This window comes from Pezoporus wallicus, unplaced genomic scaffold, assembly GCF_028554395.1.
Source record: "Pezoporus wallicus isolate ANWC-B61680 ecotype Strahan unplaced genomic scaffold, APGP_CSIRO_Pwel_v1 scaffold_13239, whole genome shotgun sequence".
In the NCBI taxonomy this organism is placed as follows: Eukaryota; Metazoa; Chordata; class Aves; order Psittaciformes; family Psittacidae; genus Pezoporus; species Pezoporus wallicus.
The window spans coordinates 1,370,262-1,394,889 of NW_026642052.1; the positions used below are offsets into that span (position 1 = coordinate 1,370,262).

General features: G+C 37.5%; 1 long non-coding RNA gene across 1 annotated transcript; it reads right to left on the reverse strand.

The window, feature by feature from the left end:
• Positions 1–9,999: 9,999 nt before the first annotated feature.
• On the reverse strand, positions 10,000–24,607 carry LOC130608634 (uncharacterized). The gene is made up of 3 exons (XR_008974589.1): positions 24,420–24,607; positions 18,151–18,228; positions 10,000–10,082 (listed from the first exon to the last, which is right to left on the reverse strand). It is a non-coding gene; the product is annotated as an uncharacterized LOC130608634 (long non-coding RNA).
• Between the last annotated feature and the right edge of the window lie 21 nt (positions 24,608–24,628).

A 24,628-nucleotide genomic window follows, 5' to 3' on the forward strand; every position in this document is an offset into this window, starting at 1 on the left:
AAATTTTTCCATTATTTTTCCTACCTGTCTATATCTATTTGCAATCTTTTGATTTATCCTAAGCTTATCAACCCTTTCGGGCATGATCTGCCCTTTTTTTCCCTTTAGTATACTGCCCAGTGCAGTTGACTAACTAACGCTACATTAATTCCAGTTATTATAGCATATACAGTTACTGTATTGATCATCATCATTATTACAGCTCAGGTGCACCCCCTGAGCCAATGTTTCGTGCTGGTGCAAAGCGTAGATAGGCAAATAAGCAATCCAATGACCACTGCCCTCTCCTGAGATCAGTGTGGCAAACAGACTTTCATAGGGGTTAGAAACAGTCTTCAGAGTGTGCAAACGTAAACTGTAAAACGAAATCATTTGAGGGGAGGTTCCTTGGGAAACCACTCCTCAATTAATAAACTCCTAGGAGAGTATGAAATATGCTGGCTCATAATCGTTACCGATATCGTTTGCCCAGGGGACTGATAGCATGTAGAGAAGGCAGGTAAAAAAGCCATGAGAATAGAATTGGAAAGAGGGTAGAAAGGAAAGATCAAAGTGGTGTTTACTGTTACAAGTGCTATAAGAATGGTGCCTGACCAATATCATTTAAATACATTAGAAATTTCTATCACCATGCAGGATCTGAGAAAAGTTATTATCTGGAAGTCATCCTCTGTTTTGAACTAATACCTTGGCCTAAATAATTCTGCGTGATTCTAGGATGAACATGACAGAATGGCAGCGATCAGTGACATCAGTCTTTGAGGTTGGGTTATGAATAAATGATAACAATAATAGATAGAAGAAATTTAAACTGGAGCTAGCTAGGAAATATACATTGTTTTAAGAGAAATAGTCAGGTATCAAAACTTTTTAATTGTTTTCCCAAAGGAAGAAATATGACAGGTTTTATAACTTCTGATCAGATGAGAAGTTTGTCACCTAACAAGCAGAGCCCCAGGATCTGGGGACTCACCTGGAAGTTGCAGAGGCAGGTGTTTAATCTGAATTCCTTCTGAGAAACTTTATGTTTCTGACAGAAAACAGTGTTATATGATAATTTTTAACACTGATAGCTTGAACCAAAATTATTAAATGTGGAGCAAATAATCCATTCTGTTCGATCTTCACTGCTTCATGCACTGGAACAGCATCAAAGTCATTTTTTTCTACCTGAAATACATCCTAAAATATATTTTAAAAAGCATGTATCCATTTGTCTTTTTTTATTATTATTTTACAAATAGCAGATTTAACCTTGACTTTTATTAGAAGTTTTATTCTTTTCATGCTTTCTTTAATATCTTAGCTCAGGTAGACATTGTCAGCCTGAATTTGACCTCATAATTATTCTACACTGAGACAATACCACTGACTTCTGGCCCTGATGCAGGCTGTTAAATCTTGATCCAAAATGAGTATCATTTGCATTAATATGTGTATAAGAACATAAACACTCAAGGGGATTCAGTTCTCTTAACTTACAACATCTATGGCATAGACATCTATGTCTGTGTCAGCCCAATATCTCATTTCTGGCTGATGGAAGGAAATCTATCTGACCAAACGTAGGTGGACATTTTAGGATGAGATAAATAATATCCAAAGAGCAACTGATTCTGCCCAATGACTGAAAGAAGAGCCCAGAACTGCTTGAAAGTCCACAGATTTCTACACTTAATCAGATGAAGCCAACTTTTAAAGGCAATGGCTGAGACTAAGCTCTTATCTGTGCGCATGGAAATACATAATGAAATCAAGCCCTCAGGAGTTTACAGCTTGGAGCCCTGATCCAGCTGGCTCCTGTACACACACAGTTGCTAGATAAATCAAAAAGTTAAAACATGGTAAAAAGACAATATTATTAGCCTTTCTACATCTCCAAAAGATGTTAAACATGTTAATACTTGGTTGATCATGTTCTTTTTAGCATGGGATCTCACATTACAACTCACTCTGCAAGCTTAGGCAGTCAGAGCATTACATACCAGCCATCCCACTGCCTCTGCAGAGCATCTGACCTCTTAAGCCAGAATGAGAGTCCCACCTTATAACAGTCTGACTCCCTAACCAAGTCAGTTTGCCAGAATTCACATTCTACTAAGGAACATCTTCTAATTGTTTCATTCTTGATTAAACTGCCTTGGATGTATATTAATATGTACTTTGGAGTAGTCTTAATTTTGAGTGACTAATTATTCAAAATCCCTATTCTGTAAAACAGCACCTTCCCTTTCCAGAGAAGTAAACAACCAATTTAGAAATCACAGTATTACATATATATACATGCATATAATTACAGTTTAGCATTTTAGCAATCCCAGTGAGAAATAAGTTAGCATGACAGCCTGACAATAGACTTCAGTGGAGTTCAGAAAGCCTGCTCCCTTGCTACAGGGCTCTGCACTACAGTTTAAATTCTGCACGTTCTTAGCATGCCTCGTTATAGTATCATAGTAATACTGCAGAATAGTGCATTAAAGTGGTAAAATTAAGGGATAACCACTTGCAAGCTGGTCTAGTGTGAGGTGTCCCTGCCTGAGGCAGAGAAGCTGGAACTAGATAAACTTTAAGGTCCCTTCCAACCCAAACCATTCTAGAATTTTATGATTGCAAGAATGCTATTGATGAAGACCATTCAGAGTGCTGCAGCAAACGTAGACCTTGTCTGTACGTGCACAGGGATGTCATATGCAATAGACTGTCCTCCAATTATTTTTAAAAAGAGGTTCTCTTTGGATTTTCATGCAATGGCTACTAAGAGGAGTCTACTTGACATGAGAAAGCACCTAGGAGGGGTACTGGAGACTTACAGTCCTTAGAGGGAAACTGCTGGGGAACAAGAGATAGCAGTCCCTCAGTACTGAAATGTTAGCCTTCTGTGTCATGTAACTACTGAAAGTCTTTTGGTCTCCAAAGCCTTTAATGACCTTCTTTCTCTTGGAATGTCAAGCTTCTCGGGGTCTGAGCATGATAAAGCACCTCGCTTTAATCCTTGAAATGATAATTTTCATTTCAAGGCAACAGTTGGTTTAAAGATGATGCTGCTGCTAGTGATGGTTTTGATGTAATTATCAGAGCTGGATTGACTCAAAATGCCAATTTATCCAAATAGTTCAGAAGAGGCTTATATGTTTGAAAGATATTCTGTTTATTCCAGCTATATCTGCTGGTCTAATGACAGATTATTTCTCTTTAAAACCTTGTGCTCTTTGTATTATAGACCTTGACTGCTATGAGAAATCTCCATGCTGGAGAATTACAAAACTTAGCTGGCCAAGCTTATACTTCTTTGAACATATCTTTGCTTTTGAGCAGGAAGTTAAAATAATTGGTATCCAGAAGCTCCTTCCACTCTATATCAATCCCTGACTATACAAGGCTTAAACCTGGTAGGTTTGAAATTTGCCGTTTTTAAGTCTTTGTAATGAGGGATCTGATCAAATAAATCAGTTCTGGTATTCAAAATTCAAATTCAGTTCAAAACTGATCAGTTATAAAAGGCAGATTCTCAAAAAGCTAATAGGAAATATGAAGCAACATGAGTTGAGTTGCCAAGGATGTTATGAGATTCCTTTTAACAACCTTGGGCTTCCCAGATGGAGAATAGATTTCCAACTGGATGCAGTTTTCTAGCAGTTTTGCCTTCAAAAGAGGAGATGAATAGAGAAATGCAGGGAAGTAGATACATTCAGTTCAAAGAATACACAGAACATGCACAAATATAATAGAATATGCAGAATCATGGCTTGAAGAGGTATCTCTGTCATATGTCTAATGTCTCAGACTAGAACAGGTTTGGGTACAGAAGGCAGTGATGTATTTATGGCTGTATAACATGCATGTGTGTTTGGGGTGGTGGTTGGACAAAGAGTTTAATAGGAGTTTGGGGTTTTATTTCTACAACGAGTACATATGCTATCTTCAACTTCAACACCTATTTGAATTTCCAAAACAGAAGAAAAAAACCAAACTTAAGTTACATTTGAAGGAAATTTATAGTCAATTTCAAGTAGGCGTTTTCTAAGCTGAAAATAAAAGATCTTTTACACCACTGGAGTTGAAAGGGAGCTTTCACTTTCTGCAAGCATTTTGGAGTTTAATACTGTGTGTTTATAATATATCCATATCATATTTAGCATTCACTTTAATGGTTCAAATATTTCCTTAATTGAAAAACAACTCCAGTGCAATAAGCGTAGTTGAGATCTTTTACTTTAAATAATGTTTTGCTTCATCTAAAATTAATGATGACAAGTGAGGGCTTATTTATATAGTAGAGTGTAATTAAAAATGATGCACTGATGTGGGTTATTCTCTATGGCCCTGATCGTGCAAATACACATGAGATTAACTTTATGCAAAACAGTTTTTACACTAAATTCCATAGAAATCTTCAAGCATATAAAAAGGCTCAGAAGAAGAAGTTTTTTTAAAAATTAAGTTATATACAGACACATCCTAGTGCTCAGGATGTTCTGTAGCATTCATATTGCTCCTACTGAACCTCTTTGCCTGCTCAGCATCAGTAAGAGTCATTATTTGGTATTCTTAGTTCATAGAAAGAAAACCAAATATTACCTCTCCAGCAAGGACAGGAGCCGAACTGGGGGGATCAGTGGATGAATTTTTGTTAACCACGATTAATTGCTACAGTGGCTTTGATTTAATTTAGGTTAAACAGACTGAAATTCAGTCCAATTTTGCCAACCCAATTCAGAACCTTGCAAAGTGAAGATTTCACTCAGCTCAAACTCCAAATGCCTCATGTGAAAAAAAAATATAGAAATCGAATGTCAGAAATTTACAGATCTTGGCTCACAACTTCTTGTAGTGTAAATCAATTTGGCCTAGAATTTATTTGATGAAATATGCCTCCTGACAGTCTGTGTAGGTGATTGAAGCTACAGAAACATTTATATCTGAAAATATGAGCTGCCAAAGAGAATCAGTTTTAAAATTATGTCCATAAACTGCAGTAGGATTTACTAAGGGGATGCCATCTGCTGAGGATATTAGCAATTTTTAGGCCTTCTGTAATGGCCTTTTTCTGATGCACCTCTAGCAGTCTGTATCATATACAGAACGAGATGTTGAATCCCATGTGGTGTGATGTACGAACTCTGATCTAGAAGGCATGAACCAGCGCCAGTCTACTGAGACTTACTGGTTGGGAACCATCAACCATAGGTTTATCTAAATGGCTTTGAACAGTGCGAAACACTCAAGAGACCAGGCACAACTGGTATGACTATCTCCATCACACCATGTAGATGTGACATGTCCTCAGCTGCCTAGACCTAATGATCTGTGCTGGATGTTTGGGGTTTTGCATGTCAATTCCCTCCCTGGTTTCTCTGTACAAACATGATGGATGATGAGAGGGACCTGTTTTAGCTGACAGGACTTTTAAAAATGTATCTGATTATAACTGTTTTAATTATATTTATAAAGTCATAGGCTTAACAGGAGAAACATGACTGATTCCCATGACTTAACATGTTTAATAGGAAACATTACTGATACCCTTCTTAACTTGAAGAAAAAGACCTACCCAACATATTTTTTCATTCACCGCACACTTAGTTTGAGCAAACATTTCCTGAGGCCTTATTCTGGACCACTGAGCATGAATAAGCACCATAGTGCTTTTGCTAAATGACCAGACTAATATAGCATCAGTATAGTTAATGCATCATTTGTCATAGTCACAAAGATGGAAAATACTTTCATGCATTTGTTTTTATTTGGGTACTGCATACTTTCAGCCGCCATACTCAGCAGGAAACCTAAGATTATTAGAGCACAAGCAATCTTTGGAATCGAGATAAAATCTGAAGATGTCTCTATCATATGTTGTGATCAGAAAACTAAACTCCTTGCAGCTACTTTAAAACAAAACTGTGCACCTTCATCAGTCTTATTTTGAAAATATCGTATTATTCATCAAGATTTATGAGCTTTGGTTTGTGTATCAGTTAGGTCTAGAATCTCATTCCCTTCATGTGTCTGCACATTATTTCAACCCATGGCAAATTCTACACTAATGACACATTCAAGAATGTCATTAGAGAATGGTCATATCCATGGCAGACACAAATATTGAAGAGACAGAGGACAAATAAGAATGATGTGCATTTTCAGAAAAGCCCAAGCACATCCAGCCACACCTACATAAACACATTACTCACACGAATCAGTGAACAGGTCAGGAATAGCAGCACTTAAAACACATCAGAAATACAGTGAAATTAATAAAAAGGATTCCATTGATTTCGGTGAGCTTTTCATGAGGCATAGCTGCAAATTATGCAACAGAGATTTAACCAGCAAGTTCTTCATGGGCATTAAAATACAGCTGCTTTCTTAAATTAAAGAACCTTCCTCTTTATTTACTGCTTGAGAGGAGTGAGGATGCTGGGTGCTGCAGTAGCCCAGCCCATGTGGTTTGAGCTATGCAGATGCTTGCTGTGCTTGTCTCCTTCTTGCATTTCAGTATTGCCCAGCACATCTATTTGGAGCAGAATTAAGTGTTTGCTCTCAAAGCAAAGCCCAAGGAATGCAGAGGGAATGAAAGGGTCAGCAGGACTCTGCTCTGAGAAGCAACTGTGCAGTGCCTGCTGCTGTTTTTTCCTATTCCATCCCACAGCTTCTATATTAAAGTTATTCGACTTCAACCTTTCACTTTGTTGGGTGTGTGATGTGTGGGTGCTCGTTTATAATGGAGTTACAGATAAATCCATTTTCAGGTGTAATTCCTTCACTTCAGACCATTGTTTTAGCTTTATCATCCATTTCTCCTCATCTCAACTTTTTTTACTAGGGTTCTTTCCAGTTTCCCAGTCTACCGCACTACCTTCAGTTCACAGCTAAAAAGCAAACCATTCTTCTTACACTGCTCTGTCCTTCAGATGATGGGTTCACAGGAAATACTATAACCTGAAAAAGTTATTTTAACTTTTTGGAAGACCTATTCTGTTGTTTACATACCTCATTGCAATTCCTGTCTGCCCTGTGGGCTGCATGTACTGGATGTACAACAGCATATTACTAATACCTTAGACATTGCAGAAAGATTTGTTTGCTTAGGCTTCTTTGTTGCATCTGAAATCATTTATTGATGCCAAATGCTAACCCAGAGATTAACATTTGTTAAGAACTTCCTGGGCCTGACTGGTAAAATGATTAAGGAAAAGAAAAGATGTTTTATGATGCTACAGAAAATGCAAATCTTCATTTTAGCAGTTCTAAGATCTAAAGCTGAAAAGAAATAACATTTTAAATGGCCAAATTGAATGAACTGAAAACTGCACCATCCGGAAAACATTCTGTCTGACTCCCAATTGACATCTTAACTAAATAATTTTAGTAAACAAATAAGAAACAGAATTGAAAAGAGACAGATTGAAGGGGAATGAAAATGTCTGTATGAATGTTGAATCCCATAGTTTTGTCAGTTACAGCTGATATCAGAGAAATGTGATAATTACCAAGTAAATCTCATACTCATCATGACTGGAAGGTCTTTAATGCTGGCAAAACAACTGCTGATCTTTCTCAATCAACTTCCACATTGCAGGAGAAGGGTGATATTTTTCATCTTTGGGTTATTATACAGTTATTTCATTGCCACCTTGATTTCTCTTTTCTAATCCATTGATGAAGTAACTATCCTACGAATACTGTGATTTAGCGCCATGTCAGTATGCAAGTGATGGAGCGCTATGGCCCCTTATAGCAGAGCCTTCCACTCCATTTGGTGTGTTTAATCATCTGGCCTATGTTCATGAAGTCTTTTTAATTTAGTTCCTGCTTTCTAAAACAACTTACTGTAACATTTCAAGGTTTGTTTCATTAATTGAAACATGAGGTACTATTGACTACAGGCTGGCAGATAACCTGTCTACATTTTTAACTGACTTTCTCATGAAACTAGCAACATCCTTCGATGTTGCTCCTGAGATTATCATTTACAACATTTAATATAAGGTTTATTCACAAGTGAAAAGTGAGATTTCTCTCAATCTCTTAGCTGTTCATCTCTGCCCTGACAATTCATATTCCATTTATATATATGTGTAAAGGATGATGCCTGACAAAGAGAGTGGATAATTGTAGTTGTTTAGCATGATGGCTTGTGTTATATATTTCTGGTTTTCACCTAGGATAGTGTATACCATGTAGAGATTTTTCTTTCCTAAAATTAATGGATGTACTTGAGTCTCTTTATAATCATTTCTTTCAAGCTCACACAAAAACATTTTAGACCAAAAGAAAGCTGGGGTTTCTGGGGTTTGTCATGAGTGCAAGACTGCAAAGGCCTGATCCAGTAGTCCTGAAATGGAAAGGTTTCTCACTGACTTCAATAGCCATGCTTACAGCAACATGGCCCCATGGAGGTGACCTAAAAGTTTTTGTCAAACAGCATATTGCTTTTCCTCTCAGAAAAATGCTAGTCAGATCTTCTAGGAACAGAGACCATCCCTGCATCCCCATGGGAAAAGACAGAGTCACGGCTGCGCATGTCCCAACAGAACAAATGCACCTACACCTACACTTACACCTACACTATGGCTGCCATAGCTGTCATCGTTCTACACTGGAGCTGCAGGTATGAGGCTGATCCCCAGCAGGAATTGAAGCAAAGTTTGCCAGTAAAGCATTGCAGTTAAACTGTACAGTGGTTCAGAGACAGAGTGAAAGAGTGTGGGAGGAATAAAGAACAGTTCCTTAATGGGGAGGGATTGGCTGCTCCCTTCATCATCAAGCCAGATGCAATATATTCTGATCTCGACTGTTTTAGTACCTCAATAGATCAAACCTATCAACCTTTGCTTTTACTGGAGCTCTTTGATAGAATTATACTTTTTAATTGTATATTTAATGCCTGACCAGTGAGAAAGACGAAAAGAACAAGTTCACTGCTTCTCACTACCTTCCTCAATGAAGCTGATGAAGATTTTTCCCATCTTTGTGCTTTAAAAATTACTTAATAAATCTTTACAGACTGAGGAACAGTAAAAGCTCTAGTGCTCTTTTAGGCAGAAAAACCCAATATATAGGAGGATAAATAATTTCATACATCTCACCTCACTAAATAATGTTAGCACACATTTCAGAGAAATGTTGCTGTGAAAATCAACACAGACATATTAAAATATTAAACAAAATTTGCCTGATATATTTATTTATTTTTATGCTTTCCACATGTTTAAATAAAAGTCAGGGCATAATCTGTATGTCAGTAATACAAGAAAGAGGTAATCAGGACACCTATATCAACATTGTTTCTACTTCGAGCTGATAGTGAACAGAAGTAGTGCAAACACATAGTTCTTTCAATTTATCCTATGTATAGTAAAAATGAGTTTTTATACAAGATGTTACAGTGAATATATACTGAGGGAGTAGCATTTTTTTTTCAATGGTTTCTGCATATTAAAAGGTTGACTTAACTATGCATTGCTAGGGTATCATTCTTAAAAAATCAAATATTTACCTAGAAGTTGCCATATTTTAGACCTGGATTTACTGAACAACCCTCAATTTTAGGTGCAAAGACAAAAAATCATCATATTTAAGATCCAGATTTAGTGAACAACCCTCCATTTTAGATGCCAAGACAAAAATAATCATATTTTCCAGTGTAATACCTACTAAAATAGCCATGATTTCAGAGATTATTAATATGTGTGATCTCATTTTAAAGTTTTAACTCATTTTAACTACTAAAATGTTTTTGAAAAGCCTTTTTGATAGATTTTGGTGAACAACATGAAGGAAAACACACTTCAGTCTTGCAGACACTTTCAAATTGAATCAGAATCAGAAAACTGTTGCATTTTATTTCTACATATTCCCTCTCTAATAATATCATTCCACCTTCTTCCTGTGATCGCATGTGAATTCACATATTCACATCAAATTGCACACAGTCTAAATTTTGGGGTTTCAGTGTGGCTTTTTTCCTCAATGCGGAAAGGAAAGGAGGCTGGGAATTCAGTGCCAGTAAAACCCATTTCCTCCTATGCCTGTGGGGTATTCCAGACCACCTTTCCTCCCTCCAGACTGCTACCTGCCAAAACCTGTGAGCAAGTGGAAGGAAGGGAATTTTCAGTTCCCTTGCTGACAGTCTTCTGTCAAAAAGTAGCTCAGCCAGACGACTAAAGGCAAGTAAGCAAATCTTTCTAAGTAACATCTGGGAAAGCCAAGGTAGAAGAAGTCCTGATACCACATCTTACATTAATGATCACTGCATTAAAAAAAAAAAACAAAACATAAAAAAGACTGAGGCAAACAACAGAACTCAAAATAGTACCTTATGATGCATGAAACAAAATTATTATTAGTCTGACATAAAAGAATTTACATAAGACAAAAAAAAAGCCTCCACCAGAGAATCGACCATATATCTTAAAACTTCAAAGCACAGCTAGAAATAAATTGACAGACCAGTCTTTGATTCTAACAAGGGGCTATAGCCCACCATCATTTATAGGCAAGCAGAGTTAGACAAATGTTCTCATAGAAATTAAACAATGCTATTGTTTTTTTCAGGAAAATATTGATTTCCATACTGTTTTTCCTGAAGGAAATCATGAAAATAAAACATCTTTATAATACTAAACCAAATACATTTGAATATGTCAAAGAAGATACGCAAATTGTGGGCTTGAGGCCTGATTCATTTGCCTAAATTTTAATAACATAGGCCTAAACAATACTGATGCACTTGAAGGTTAAGTAGGGTTTGCCATGCATCTCCATTGGTACTAGATATCTAGATTTAGGCAACTGAACCAAGCCTTTTTGTCTTATCATACTTTAAGATTGTCGTGGTTTAAGCCCAGCTGGCAACCCAAAACCATGCAGCCGCTCAATCACTCCCCCAGCTTTCTTCCTCCCCCTGCTCCTGGAGGGATGGGGAGGCGAATCGAAAGAATGTAACACCCATCGGCTGAGATAAGAACAGTCCAGTAACCAAGGTATAACACAAAACCACTACTGCTACCACCAATAATAATAATGATAACGGAAATAACAAGGGAAGAGAATACAACCGCTCACCACCCTTCCGACCGATACTCAGCCTGACCCCAGCAGTGATCTAGCCCTTCCGGGTAGCTGCCCCCAGTTTATACAGTGGGCATGATGTGCTGTGGACTGGAATACCTCTTTGGTTAGTTTGGGTCAGGTGTCCTGTCTCTGCTTCCTGCCGGCTTCCCCTCCTCCCTGGCAGAGCATGAGACTCAGAAAGTCCTTGGTCAGACTAAACATTACTAAGCAACACTTAAAAACATCGGTGTTATCAGCTTTGTTCCCAGGCTGAAAGTCAAAAACGCAGCACTGCACTAGCTACTAAGGAGAAAAATGACTGCTACTGCTGAACCCAGAACAAAGATGAAACAAACAATTGAAAAATCTCAAAATACCCTTTAGGATCAACATTCAAAATATTAACTCATCTGTGGAAAATAAGTGCTTTCCATTAGTGAGGTGACTTTTTTAATACAGTCAGCTGAGACCCAGTCCATTACAAGATTAGAGATTAACCATAATCATACTCTTTGAATAAGACACTTGGACAGTCAGGACCAGACTAAATACATACGCTTATAGAAGGAAAATCTCTCTTACTATCAAAAATACTATAAAGACATTACATGGTTACATCTAGATTTATTTGTCTTGGCTGTGATGTTTTTTCTTTCTCTTGAAGAAGTAAACTGCCCTGATTACTTTTAAAGAAATCTTTCCTCTTAATGACTCCACATTTAAAACATCTTTTCCAGTAAATGCAACCATCAAGGGATTTTCTGCAGATTGCAGGGGACATTAAAATGTCAATAATTAAACACTGCAGGAATAAGAATTTTGAATTAAAATGGCTTATACCTGCTTTTTATCTTCAAAGTATTTTGAAATGAACTTCCAATAACTTCAGGGGAGTTCTTTTGATCATCCATTTTTAAAATGAATGCAGGAGATGCATAAAAAGGATTATTTTCTTTTACCCCAAGAAATACTGGAGTTCCAGGAACAGCTTATTTGTGCTTATTTATTCTGATTGCCAATTTTGAGATGCTTTATATTGTGAAAACAAAGCTTGGTGTAAAAGAAATTGATGAATATAGGATTCCTCTACCACATTGATTAGATTTATTCACATTAGAAATGCATTGCTTTGTTTGTTAGTCAATATCCATTCTCCTGAAACTTCAGATTTTATTACTTGATGAATTCCACAATCATAGAGTTTTGAAATCCAGCAGTACTGCAAACTCCTAAAACAAATGTTTTCTTCACCTTTTGTTATCAGGATCAAATACTGAAGTTATTAGATTATCATTCCATTTTCTTCAAGGTATTGAAATAGTGAAGTGCAGCCCACTGGCATTTTTAGCGTTTTGTTCATTCAATACCCTCCTTGTGACTTTCAAAAGACAGAGTGGGACATATTCAACTGAAATTCACTGCCAGATTCTTGAACCATGCCTACTAATACACTTAACTGGCTTATCATGGCTATTCTAAAATATTTCTTCCTATTCCTTTAAATGGAGCATATAGATCTTTATATATGCGTCAACAGTGAGAAGCATTTGAAATACAGTAATATAGTATGCCAGGAATAAAGCAGCACTACCTACAGTAAAACATATATATTAGAAATAAAAAGAGACATGGCATCAAAAAGGGCAATGTGATTTCTGCTTTTATCAGTGAATGTAAAACATGGGTAAGCATTTTTCATTTCAGTAGCAATCAATTCATAAATATAGAGACATGCATCACTAGCATTTGCAAACAAACATAGCCTCTTTTCCAAGAGCTGAGAACCTCAAGTGCAGTGAATGATGCTTTTCATATTCCAGTTCAATATATCTTATATTTATTTTGTACTTGCTTTCAAAGTAAATTAGGACTGCAATACTATTTATATAGGTCTCCAAAATATTTTTCATATAAGTGCATGCCGAGTCACACAAGCTGATATTTTGGTCTGCTCTCAAAATGGCTCCATAAGTCTCAAAGCTATAAAAGAAGGTAACAATCCAGTATATATTTTATCAGTACCTGATTATTCACAAGACTTTTTTAATCATACAGTCACAGCAGAGGCTACTTCTTCTTCATATACATATGGCTGATCAAATACGTATGGCAGTCACTGATGCTGATTGGAAAGCCTGAATTAAAAATGTCCTCTGTTGCAACCTGGATCATTAAGGGACAGTTTCCAACAGTGGACAAATCAGTGCAAACCTGATTGTACTGTTCTTTTCTGGGAATTATACGAGTACAGCTGGCTGACCTATCCACTGTTACGTCTCTTCAGTTCTCTCCTTTTGTCCTTAAAATAAATCTGTCTCACATTCTACCAAAATTAAGATATATTTCCTGATCCTCGTGTTTCCACTGGTCAAGTGTCTCTGGAAGTTTTCTTCTCATTTAGTCAATAGTAAATTGGGTGGTATTTAGGGCTTACAAATACTTTCCAGTTTACTAACCTTTAGCACTACACTAAGGAGAAATGTTTGCTGCTTTGTTGCTCAGTAATGCTTTCTGCTATGAAACAAAAGCTTGGACCTTCACCATCCAAACAAGAAAAAGAGGCATTTCCTTCTCTGGACCTCAGGTCCCAGGCTGAGCTCCTGACCATGCAGCAGTATACCGACAGCTTTGCTGCAGCTTAGGGACCAGGAAACTGCCCTAAACATATTCTCCAGCTCATCTGGCACAAAGCAGGGTGCCATGGCCCTGCTATGCCTCCTGCCTCAGAAGGAACATGTGTATACATGCCTTGAGGAGCAGGAACTGGGTGACAGCAGAGGCACATCAGACAGCACACCAGAAAGGCCCAGGATGTTTTCAGCAGAAAATCACCACAGGCAACATTACCCCATGGAAGCATACAAAGGGCTTTTCTCTCCTGTCACTTGCTGTAGTATAAACCAGGATGAATCCTGTGGAGCATAGTCAATTTAGGCTGGTATTAACCTGGAACAAACATCTATATCTAGCCTCTTTATGTATACGGAGAGACAGGGCTTTGTTGTTGTAATTGTTTTGTTGGGTTTTTTTTAAAGATGTAAGTTGCATAAATTTCATAATCATTTCCTCTGTCTATAATGGCTGCAATCTGCAGTTCAAGAAGATTCCTAATTAATATTAATTCCCAGCCTGTGAACAGTGTTTTGGCAAATAATTAAGTCTGAAGGGATGGCCAAACACACTGATCTTCAAATTTTGAACAATTTAATTACAGGCTTGCTTTCTGTGTGGAGCTGCATAAGCTATGAGTTTAGTAGAGAGTATTGGTGTGGTCCTGTTACAGACGCTATCTCTTGAGCAAACAGCAGAGTCCTCAGCAGGCTGGAGAGCAGGCAGCCCAGGCCTTCTGCCTAAAACCATTTGATTTAAATTTTGATTTAAATGAAATCCAAACTGTCAGATTATGTGAGTGATTGTTTACTTAGAGGCTGCTCTGTCAGACTGCTGAGTTTGCTGTAAATACCTTCCTATGAGAAGCTGGCTAACAACTGAAAGCAGAAAGTAGACACTCAAAAGCAGGAATACTTTAAATTTTAAATGAGTCCATCAATAAAGAAACTTCCTTTATCACAGATTTACAGAGTAATTTTGCATGACTATGCACAAGAGAAATTGCCCTTTTTAGTCTTTTAGAAATTCAGCCCTTTGTTAGATATGTTTGAATTTATTTATTTTACTCATTAAGTTAGAGTGGCTAACGTTAAGGCCACCTTCAAAAACAAGTTACTGTTCTAGAAAGGAGGAAACATCTCCTGTCCCAGCCTGTCATTCACTAGATGTTCCTTTGATGCCAGGTAATGGGACCTTCACTGATAGGGGAGCTCTGAACCCTTTAGTCACTCTCTTAATACATGTTTCAAAGAAAGTTAATATTAGTAAAATGGCTGTTATATATCTCACCCAATTGCTCCTGCCCAGTCAAAGGTGTCAAAACAAACTGATCAAAGTACCAGAAGGAACAAGACTTCTAACTTGTCAGTCCCTGCCCATGGCAGGGGGGTTGGAACTAGATGATCTTAAGGTCCTTTCCAACCCTAACTATTCTATGATTCTATGACTTAACTGATAGAGAATGATAATACAGTTAAATAGTTAAGTGTGAAATGGTAAGTAACAAATGCTATATAAATGATTAAATGTGTTTTCACAGGTGTTTCAGGAAACCCTTACTTGTAAACTCTTTACTTATAACCTAACCTTAATTGTGGTGGATAAAAGCCAAGATTTGCACCTGCTGGAATTGCTTAATATAAACAGCATGAACCAGAACATCTGACTGGGGTGATCATGTTTAAAGATCAAGAGAGAGAATAAAAAGAAAGAAAAAATCTATGCTGCACTGGTATTTCCTCACAGGATATTCTCTGCACTGTCTCAGCATGTTTCCCTACTTTGGTATCCAAAATATTAGCTATGCACATAATTTAACCATTAGAAGAAGAATTGATCTTGAATAGCAGCAATAAGCATGTGTATCTATCTGATCCGTGCTGACACTCCCAGACCTTACACTTGACTCTGGTTCACGGCAACATCATTAAACAACAGTACTCCCCAGAGAGCTCAGGCGTGCTTCGATGGGGATGCTAGCTCTAGGAGGGCAATGTTAAGAGAAATATATGTCTCAGATGTCCCTCTGCAGTGGACACCAAACTGTGGTTGAACAGGAATGTGAATCTGTTTCAGAGGAGGTGCAGTTGACAAATGCCACAGGTATTTAGTCTGTTTCTTGTGTTGGTATTTAATGTTTATGCTGGTACACTTCCAGTAAACATCCACACCTACCTAGAGGTCTTTACAGCACTGAGCTCTGAACAAAGCATTTGTGATCCATAAGTACTGATGTCAATTCAAGAGTTTGAGTTAAATTTCATTTCTGCATAGTATAAATAAAATTTCTTCAGTATGAATGTTTTCTTTATACAGCTTATAGTTAATTTGTATGGCTTCTGTGTTTTTATTTTCAAGACTGAAAGATTGTTAAAGTTAGCTGAATCTACAGCTATGACAAGCAAGTAGAATACAAATAAGGGAATGTTAAATATTGTGCTAAACCAGCTTCCATTTCCAATACTTGCTGTAACTTAAATGATCAAAGACTGGTAACAGATACTATAGGTTTCTGATTGATTATGGTCTTCCTATTGCTAATTGATTATTTCAGTGGGTTACCGCTTTCTGATCTCCTGAATGTTCTGTAAACTTAAAATCAGCATTGCCTTTGCATGACAGATATATAGCGGGCTACAGTACGTGCTCTTACTCCTGCTATGCATCTTTTTTGAGTTAAACGCTTCTTATTTGGAAAAGCCTACGTTCACCACATTCAGTAGATAAGTTGTTACTAAAGGAACACTGCAATTTTGACATGTTTTACCTAATATTCTTGGAAATCAACATTAGCCTCAATACAAATGTGGAGTATAACCTACCGGACACTGCAGGTGTTGAAAAAATGGATACGATCAGAAAAAAAAACACAGCATATGAGTCCATATTCCTCAGATGTTTTGTGAAGAGCAGATGGAAGTAGCATCTTCATCCCTTCCTCCCTTGCTTCCTCTCTTCCTCCCTTGTTTCCTCTCTCCACCTCTTCCTTGCTTCATCTTTCTTACTGGCAAACATGAGTAAGAATGAGTAAAATGAATTAAGAATTAATTTTATGACACATTTTTTCTGCTTTGAAAGATGCTTCTAATGAGCCATTTTCACTTCAAAACTTTGCTGACACTTAGTGATTTATTGATATTTACTGATTTACCATTTCTAAATATAAGGCTCCATTCATCAAAACACAGAAGGACATGCATAAGTTTAATTACATGTTTGAGTTGAAAACCAAACCAGACAGTAAAATGTCAAATGCATCTCTTTGACCTGCAGGTGATTCTCCAGTGGACTGCATAAAGTGTACTGAGAGATACTGCTATAGCAGGGAAGTAATGCCTGCTAGAAGTCACTGCTCCCAACTCATTCTCAATGGTGGGCTCCTTTCTGGAATATAATACAGGATGTAAATAGTCTCAAGTCATCAAAGAAGTGAAATATTACAATGCATACAGAGTATCAGAATTCTTGGCAATAATCTAAGTGCATGTGTGAAAATTACTAATATCTAATATCAAGCTGGGACAAATGAATATGATAAGAAAAACAATAATGTTCTTTACAGGGCTTTTACTGGTCCTTACTAGCAAGGTCCAACATGACATCAACAATGTGTTGACTTGACAGATACAAATAGTGTATGTACAGTCAAGGCTCACTTGATAGTAGTGAAAAGGCTTCTTGGTTGTATTGCCCTTTTTGGTGGAGGGACACTATTCCTTCAAATTAAATACATGAAGAAATTCTGGATCTTCTCTGACACCATTACTAGAAGTCTAGTCTCCAACCCTAACTATTCTATGATTCTATGATTCTAAGTCAGGTAGCTCTTTTCAGTATATGATGAAATTCATAGACACTGGGGACATATAAACATCAATGATACATAACCACCACGAAAATTAAAAATATATCAGGAAAATATTACAAGAGAGATTAATATATATAAAAGAAGGATGAATATAAAAGGGATGATTTTCAATTGTAACATTCAAATAGGCTTTCAGCTGTAGCAAAAGCTGTATTTGACATTATACAAAAAGAATGGAAAGCCATTTGTAAATTTTATATTAATATAGCAGAGATTGTTCTTTATTAAAACTAGGAAAGAGTGGATTAGCAATGCCACATGGGATGCTATTACAGAAAAAAGGCAGGATAAGTTAAATCTACTCAATACATTAAGGCCAGAAAAACAAACAAAGAAAAACGGAATATAGGAATAAAGATAAAACAGTAAAAAGATTAGCCAAAAAAAAAAAAATTAAAGAGGCTCTCTTGATAGACAGGAACTGAAAGCAGAACGGCAGCACTGAAGCGACACATGAAAAAATTTTATCAAACTGTTTGAAGTCTTACTGGAGATTTTAAGCCACAGCAAGGAAAGTGCAGTAAGGAGTAGTGACTGGAAATCATGAATGTCAACTTATTCTAGGGGTACAAAAGAACAGAAAGGCAACACCTCCCAGGCAAAATTGCAAGAAAAAACACCTTATTTTCCTAGTGAAATATGGCAGAACTCGATGCCTGTCTTGAAAGAATCAAATCTTCATGAGCTTGAAGCACCCTCTGAAAGACAGAAGAATGCTAAATTAACAAATACAATTCAAATCACTATAGTATACATACGAGGAAATAAAAAGGACAACATGATGTTTGGACATGTCCCTAAGGTTTCATGTGAAGCAGAAATTGGAGCACCTCCCATATGAAGACAGGCTGAGGAAGTTGGGGCTGTTCAGCCTGGAGAAGAGAAGGCTGCGTGGAGACCTCATAGCAGCCTTCCAGTGTCTGAAGGAGGCCTATAGGGATGCTGGGGAGGGACTCTTGATTAGGGACTGTAGTGATAGGACAAGGGGTAATGGGTTAAAACTTAAACAGGGGAAGTTTAGATTGGATGTAAGGAGGAAATTCTTTCCTGTTAGGGTGGTGAGGCACTGGAATGGGTTGTTCAGGAATGTTGTGAATGCTCCATCCCTGGCAGTGTTCAAGACCAGGTTGGATGAGGCCTTGGGTGATATGGTTTAGTGTGAGGTGTCCCTGCCCATGACAGGGGGGTTGGAACTAGATGATCTTAAGGTCCTTTCCAACCCTAACGATTCTATGATTCTATGAATCTGTTCTTGTTCCCATAGAAAGTCTTTGGTGCAGTCAACTATACTGCTTTGAAGTTGTCACTCATAGCAGACTTGGGAAACATGACAACATTTGCTCTCATTCATCTTGTGCAGACACAGTCTTCCTCTTACAAAGCACCACAGAACAGTGTACAAGATGGTAGATGCCTCTTCTCCCAGACTGCATGAGGTTTGATGATTGATTATCATGGCAGTTAATACCAGCCTTTGAAATTCCTTGGATAGTGATTCAAAAAATTAAGATGTATGCCATGAAGTAGATACAGCTGGGAGGTGATGAACCATGGTACCAAAGACTGCATCATCTACTCCCCCACCCTTCATTGCAATGGCTTCTGTTACTTGATTATTACTGTGGAAATGGGTATTTCAATATAAATGAAGAGGGCAGAGATGTAAGGATTTCCAGCCAAAATCTGTCCTAACTAAATCAGTTGAAAATCTGTCATAAGAAAGCTTCTTACACTTATGCCAAGCAGGCCCCACAGCTAATAAATTAGAGGTAGGCAATGTCACAGATGATAAATTATCTACACAGAATTTTCTCTATTTAGAAGCTGAAGCTCATACAAACTTGCAAAACCTAAATCAGAATGCAAATAAATGCATGCTTAACATAAGTTCAGAACAATAAACTACTTCCCATACACATTACTGTGCAGAAGTCTTGCATGATTAAAAAACACACTGAAATCAAGGGGAAGAGTCCTCAAATGCAGTGCAGAGTCCTAGAAAAATAATGCACTCATCCTGTGCAAATGGCATAGCTATCAGTACAGGTGTCTGTAAAGGCTATTTAAAGTACCAACTTAATAAATAAGAAATGAAGAAGCCTTAAAATGAATACAGATAATGGAAACAGTACAAATAGGGAAAAAGAAGAGAGGGGACAGATCTATTTTTCATGACTCTCCAGTAACAGGGAGAATCAAACAAATACTTCTGTGGTAGGTTTGGTTCAAAAGGGCTGAATTAATGGTGCTCTGCAACACAGTTATGGTTGATGTGATTCTATTACAAAAGCAAAAAAGACTTCCAGAAATGAGCCAGACAGGATATGGCTGACTAAGATTATTTGACTTCTGTTTCATGGTCTTACCAACAACAATGACACCGTTTAGTAAAAGCTTGAAAAAGGGTTACAAATATATCAGAGAAGAAAATTGCATTAGGGAGCTGAACCAATAACTTTCTTCATTCAATTTTAGCTCAAGCATAATGCTAACTTCAACTCCATGATTAAGTTTTGGTTCTGCATCGAGGAAAAAATAATGAATAAACTGGCTTTGGTTTGGTCTTGATATCTTAATTGTCAATGAAATATTCTTTCACACAGAAGAATGAGTTTGAAACAGTCTCATTTCAATCAAAATTTTCTCCTTCACTGGATAGTGTAATAAAAAAATAATAGCTAAAAAAGATGTCAAAGTCCAAAAGTTGCTTTGAAAAAGTGGTTTTGAAAGCCATTTAATTTCCATATTTCTGATGAAATATTTCAAATATTCACAAATAAATATAAATTCTTGTGGTATTATTTCCCCAAACATTCTTTCCCATTTTGTGGAAAGCTTTAAATAATTTTTTTAGGATTTAAAATGACGCTGTGATTAATTTTTTGGTGGTTAGTCAACAAAGCAAGAACTCAACTGGTCCAAATCACATTTTCAAAGAAAAGGTCAGCTGATGCCTAGATGTACAAAAGAGTCCAATTATCCTGTGTCAAAGGAAAAATGATCAGGTGCTGTCATGAAAACTACAATGGAAGCAGGTTGACACTTACGTTTTTTGAGAATTTGGTTCCTTTTCTGCAAACTAAAAGTTTACCCTCATTTCTTTCAGTATTTCTTTACAGGTTAATGTCCGTTTAGTGCTATAGAATTTCACAATAGTTCCCTTGATAACAGTATTTACTTCTTTAAAGACCTGAACTCTCCTCCAAAGTAACTGTTTCCTTATATTTAGTCTCTTTCTTTCAAGATCCGGAACAGGCCACTTCACTATCCTATTTTGCTATCACAGGGTTTGTACTGCAGCTTATCTATTTAACTACTTACAGAGATTTCAGCTGACCTGTTCTATTTGATCATGGCATTCTGAGCAGATTTATAATGCAAATTGTGTCTCAGAAAGTATATAGATGTACAAAATGTTTCGTCAGCAGACAGTTTCTAGTACATTTGATAAGACTGCATAATTTTGCCTATTGACGTAAAGCTTAGTTTGAGAGATTAAAAAGAACTTCCAAATGTTTAATAAATCCAGCTGGCCTATAAATCTTTTTGTTTATCCAAGACATATTTTCAAAGTCACAATAGGGGAAGTAAGGACCCCAGGTCCCACTGAAAATCGAATACCATTCCCTTTATTAAGAAAGCTGACATATTCCCTCCATAAATCATAATGTTGCTCTTCTGTGGAGGGAGGGATTATTAAAAATAAAATGCAGTGAAGAGCATTTAATAGCATAGTTACAATTGTGATGACTTAAAGATATAAAGTATAAGATGACAGGTTTGTATGGGGACATAGTATTTTCCACTAACTCATCTGATATGTTTAGGAGTTAAAAATAGACAAGCTTTCAAGCACACAAGTTCTTCAGATCTTGAACAGAAGAGACAAAACATGGAAGTGCAAAGCACCTAGAACACTTTTTACTGCTAAATCTGTGTTTGTGCAAGCATGGCATGACAACACTATTCAAAGCAGATGTTCAGATGTTCTTATACAACCTAGCAGAAGCCTAAAGATCTGGATGTCAGCAGGAAACTTTCCACCAACTTCAGTGGTTGGGTTGAGATCACCTTTGGTAATTGTCCCTGAGTTTGGACGTGACTTCTTGAAGCCACAACTGGCCAGTCTCCCAGTGACAGCTTTTGGATTTCCCAAGATATAAAACCAGGTGAAGGTCATGGGTCTCTGCCCAATAGTGTCTTCTGGTAGCCCAAACTGAACTAAAGGTCAGTCCAGTTTGAGAATCCAAGTAAAAACCAACAGGAATTAGAGACAACAATCAGTCAGAAACAGTTGTGCTCCTTCAGGATCTTCTCAGCCTGCTGCGATGGCAGGTTTGTATTGGGATGCTGGAAGAGGGAACCGAAGCAGCAGTGACAGCATACAGGTAGATTGGTATAACACCGTATCTACTGGATTACTTCAGGAAGTGTGGTCTTGGGTCATTTTAAGCCAGGACCATCTTACTGCCTAGAAGAGCCTCATACAGCCTCTAAACTGCTTTATTTTTTTTTAATGAGATCCTGTTAGCACCTACCAAGCATGAGCTCAAATGAGCACATTTAATTTATCTGCTGTCATTTACCCTGCTCCTACCTTTGTCAGTAGACTAAGCAGATTTTTATGAGGGTAGATTTTTTGTATCTGTGCCCATGCTCCATATACATGATCTGGGGTGACATATGGCTATTTAAGCAAACTGAATCTCAGTTACATACATAAAAACTTAAAAGTTACTTCCCTGGCTTCAGTGGAGTTGAATACCAAATTGTTTCAGCTTCAGAGTACAACTTCAGTGCTAAAAAAAACAACAAAAAATATGGATATTTTGCTCCAAATTTCTTTTTTAATTCTTTTTTAAATCCCAATTGGCATTTCCTTATTAGAAATGCCAAGTAATAGCTCAGACATTTTGCTTGTCTCATTCTTTTTGTTATGAAACTTTTGCATTGACTTACTTTGAGCAAAGATAAGTCTTCAAAAGCTTCAGCTCTTTTAACCTGAAGCCCGAAATCATTAGCTGAAAGTTTATTTCAACTTCAAGTTCACACAACTTTAAGACATACTTGGTCAGTCTGACCTCATAATTACCCTCGTAAGGGAATTAAATATTGTGGGTCTTATATACCCCTTTTTGACTGTTAGTTCCTGAATCCCAAATGTTCATGTGATTTTTGAGTTTGTATTGTATTTTAATCCCAGATGAAACCAGTTAGATCATACATTCCTGCTTTCTCCTTAATGCCAGTCATACAAAAGGTTACACTTGTCTACTCATTTTATAGATACCATTATGAAATTTTCAAATGTGAAGAATTGACCACAAATATTTAAGAAGCTGCTTCAGTGGCTATTCAGGTTTCATACTAGAAATGTGCCATTTACTTCCTGTTTGAACTTTACTAACCTCAACATCTATTCATTTAGTCATCTTGTGGTTTTCTAAGCTTTTTTGAAGAGGCCTCTTTATCAGATTAATTGTATATTTAGGAGGACTTGAGGGGGCATCAGATTTCTATTTCCTTTTGTTATATATGTTACACTTTGGTTGTTCAGGTGATTACTGCCTCTGCATTTCACTCTTATCAGAGCTGACACAGTTTAGTTCCAACATTATCGCCTTTGTCTTCCAGGTGCAGGTACAATGTGTTTATTCACAGAATCATAGAATGGTTTGAGTTGGAAGAGACCTTAAAAATTGTCTAGATCCAACCTCATGTGCCATAGGCACCTTCCACTAGACCACGTTGCTCCAAGCTTCCTCCAACCTGGCCTTGAACACTGCCAGGCATGGAGCAGCCACAGCTTCTCTGGGCACCCTGTGTCAGTGCCCCAACACCCTCACAGGGAAGAATTTTTTTCCTAATATTTAATCTAAATCTCCCATCTTTCAGTTTAAAGCCATCACTCCTTGTCCTATAACTACATGCCCATGTAAAAAGTTCCTCCCCACCTTTCCTGTAGGCCCCTTTAGGTAATGGAAGGCTCCTATAAGGTCTCCCCAGAGCCTTCTCCCGTCTGAAGAACTCCAACTCTCCCAGCCTGTCTTCATAGGAGAGGGGCTCCAGTTCTCTGATCATCTGGTTAATTAGTCTTCAAATGTAAAAACAAACAAACAAAAAAAAAAAAAACCAACCTTCAGACTAAATTGCTTACAAAACACATTAATTAGATCATAATCTCTGGAGGAATTTTCATGCCTATCACAGCTAAGCATATTCACCCTTCATACTCCAGTCCATGTACCTACACAGAGAACAGAGGAGCCAGTGCTGGTTGCACTAAAAAGATATCTGGAATCAGAGTATCCCTTATCATCCCCCAAAGCCTCAGGCTGTTGTATTTCAACTTGTGCACCATTAAAATATCAAGTATTTTATTATTTTAAATGTTACACAGAGAAAGAGAAGTGCTCTGGAGTGCATTTGCCTTCACTACTCCAAATTTTGTGTTATAAATATAAACCTGGCAGTAAGAAGCAGAACATGTACCAGACTGTGACTCTCCCAAGACCTAGGGATACTGCATTTCTGGGTCCAGATGGGGCGCAGGAGGGAGGCATAAACCAAATGCTCAGACTGTGAATGCCCACAGGCAAAACATCAGGTTCCTCTAGAAGTCAGCAGGGTGAGGATCAAGGAGTTTAGGCATCTCCAAAACTAAGTACTAGCCATGGAATCCAGTCAGCCTGTGGTTTTCAGTGCCGCTGCGTGCTGCAAGTTCTGCTGTAGATATCTACCACTTTACCGTATCTTTTACACTGTCACAATGGGGAAAAACACTCATCCCCTGAAAGCCAGTAACACTGCCACACAGCATAAAAGGAATTCATTATTCTGGATGAAAAGTGAATTAATTGGCTGTGGATGAATTCATATTCTGGCTCACCTGAAATGAACACAGCTAATCCAGTGGTTAGGGTTATGCTACTGTTGTTAGGATTATATAAGCACAGGCTTTTTGCAGTGTGGCACAAGAAAAGCAAGCGCAGCAGCAAAGAGACCAGTGGGACAGTCCTTGCTTTGAAGACCTTGTGATCCAGGCAGTAAGATGTGCTCCCAGAAGAGGCACGCTGTGTATATGGCTGTTCTCTTTAC